Here is a 3,370-nt window from a genome sequence, read left to right as displayed (position 1 = left end):
ATTATTATTGAACATGACGGGAAGTCTGATATCAAGCAACACATAGAAAGAGCAAGGTACGAAAGTAGTATTGCCTTTACTTCAAAAGAAGCTGGTAAACTAACAAGCTTCTTGATCAAGAAAAATGCAGATGACATTTTATACTGAAATCTTTTTTTCGATTCTGAAGAAAATGTTCCCCCAAATTCTTGTAGAATTCTTCAATAATCCACTGAGCGAAGCCTACTTATATCTTGTCAACAGTTTTGAATATGTTTTTAGCAACAGCATTATGAAGAGAGAAAACAGCTTTATTGAAGTGCTTGGCTGTTTAAAAGAACTCGTTGCACAACCAAGGGCTTAAAGAAGCCCCTATAACTGAAGGAGAATAGCAGAGAGTGGATGTGATGATTCTAGGAGCAGTGATAAGAGCTATTAAAGTGTAAAAAAGGGAACATATTGATAGCTGTGACAAGATGACAGTGATATGGTAACAATGTAGACACATGTGGGGAAGGAGTGTGAACAGGACAGGGATTAGTGTCTGGGGGTACAGAGGAACAAAAGAACAGAGTGCTAAGGGTGATAAAGTGCACTGTGTAATGGGTTCTAAGATCAACCCACTTTATAAGGGTGAATATAAATAGGTGTGAGAGAAAGGGCACATGAAAGAGAAGTGGACAAATATTGTGAGGACCCAGAGAGAGTCAGAGAAAAAGAGACAGATGTGTGTGTGAGGGGGAAGGCTTAGGAGTAGAGTGAAGATGGAGAGATGAGTGTTGAGGTGGTAGAGAAGAAAGGGGTGGACAGTGAGAGAAAACAAGGATAAGCTGTGAGTGCAATGGGATCAGGGAAGGAATGAAATACTGCAAGGTGCCATAGAGACAGCAGTGTATGTTTGAGGGGAAACAGACTTTGAATGCAGGTAAGGTAATCCAAGTGAAAAGACTGTGAGGAGAGGGCAGTGAGAGGAAAATGTGGTGGGATATCTGTGAAAGAAAGAAAGACTAGTGAGCATTCTAGAGGTGAGGGGGAATAGAAGGTGAAGGTAGCAAGAAGCTTGAAATATGAAGAGGTTGGAAGGAGGAGAGCATCATAGAAATGTAGTAAGTACAGGGGCCTGAATGCAATGAAAGTGTACTAGATAGAGATGCAGAGGAGAGAGGACAATGAAGATAATGCAGGAGAGGAACAATGAGGAGTTGCAGCAATCAACACACCCCTCTATACTGTGGAGGGAGTTGAATACCATCTTACTTCATAAAAAGTGTGATAAAAAAGATTTTAAAAAACTATTACCTGCTCTCATCTCTATAAGCTGTTTACAAAAGTCATAGTCATCAAACTATCAAAACACCTTAACAACCACCAGCCAAGAAAGAAAGAAAGTTTTCTTTAAAAACTATATTACAGTAGATCACATATTCACTTTGACACAGCTCATAGAACATGCAAATGAATGCAAGCTTCCTTTGTTTATCACTTCTGTTGATTTCAAAAAGGCTTTTGAGAGCATCAAAATGAATGCAGTGTTGAAATCCTTGGAAATGCAAGGTGTTGAGACACAATACATCAAATTGCTCAGCGATACAAGCTCTGGATGTATAACAGACATAACCCTGCTTCATGACTGGTAAAGTCTCCAGCTGAGAAAGGTATCAAGCAAGGAGACACTATCCCTCCAAAGCTCTTTACTGCATGTTTAGAAATGTTCATTAAGGATATTGACTGGACTGGTAGTGTGAACATCAATGGTGAGCAATTAACATATCTCCAATTCACAGATGATATTGTACTCATTGCTGAAACCATGAACCAGCTGCAGACCATGCCGGCAGAGGTGGACACTCAGACGTTAGGAATAGATCTTAAAATGAACCACATGGAAACAAAATATATGCTGTCAGAAGACATAGCATAGGGCTGAATAGAGGTGGAAGTGATGACTTCAAGGAGATGAAGGGGTACATCTACTTAGGGCACACTGTGAATATACACTGAGATCTGATGATGAAACCTCACAGAGAATGGAGGGCATTTGACTCCATAAAGGATGTGTTCCAAACAAAGCTAGACAATGCTACATGTTCCAGACTCTTAAACAACTTCATCCTACCTGTGCTCTTATATAGATGTGAGATGTGAGCCACTGTGAAGAGGGTAGAACTTTGATTGGCTAAGACTGAAAGGGCTACGGGAAAATTCATGTTAGGAGTATCATTGAGAGAGCACCTTCAAGATGAAATAATTTGGGAATGGAGTGGAGCGAATGATGTGATTGCATATAGCCAAAAGCACAAGTTCTACTGGGCTGGACATGTTGCAAGGTTTATAGACAACAAGTGGACCCATGCAATTACGGAGATGTATCCAAGTGATCAGAAAAGGCCACTTGGAAGGTTTCTACAATAATGGGGAGACAATTTAGGCAAGCAATTTGGGTCAAGATGGAAAAGAATGTGTAATCAATACAGAATTGGAAGGGCATTGTCACCAGTGGTGTATAACAGCATCTGATGGTCTGATTGATACTGTGATACACACATACATACATACATATATACATACATACATACATACATACATACATACATACATACATACATACACATACATACATACATACATACATACATATGTACGTACGTACGTACATACATACATACATACATGTGTACGTACGTACATACATACATACATACATACATACATATACACACACATATATATATATATATATGCATATACATTTCCTACATATGCAAGCTTGTCCTTTCAGGTGCTGGTGCCACTTAAAAAGCACCTGTGCTGGTGTTGTGTTAATGCATCCATGCCAGTGCTGCTTAAACACACTTGTGCTGGTGGCATGTAAACAGTACCCAGTACACTCTGTTAAGTGGTTGGCATCAGGAAAGGCATCCAGCCATAGAAACAATGCCATGATGGACAGTTGGAGTCTGGATAGCTCTCTGTTAGCCAGCTTCATGTCAAATAGTCCAACCCATGCCAGCATGATAATCGGATGTTAAATGATGATGATGTACAGATATACATAGAAAGAAGAGAGAGAGAGAGAGAGAGAGAGAGAGAGAGAGTGTGTCTGTGTGTGTGTGTGAGAAAGAGAGAGAGAGAGTGAGAAAGAGTGGGTGAGAGAGATGAATAGTTATATTGAGATGGAGTAAGGGTTAAGGAAGGTTAAAAATCAATATGCACATCTTGTATTTACAAAACGATATTATTACAAAATTTTGTTATTTAATATGGCAAATAAAAAGATGCACAGAAGGTTCTAGATTAAATGAAAAAAAAACACAAGTGAAAACAAATCATTATGCCTAATTTTGTATTCACAGATTAATAACAAGCAGGAAGAGAAAACGCCAGATTAAAA

Source organism: Octopus sinensis, linkage group LG17 (genome assembly GCF_006345805.1).
Source record: "Octopus sinensis linkage group LG17, ASM634580v1, whole genome shotgun sequence".
Classification (NCBI taxonomy): domain Eukaryota; kingdom Metazoa; phylum Mollusca; class Cephalopoda; order Octopoda; family Octopodidae; genus Octopus; species Octopus sinensis.
This window is presented reverse-complemented; position numbering follows the sequence as displayed.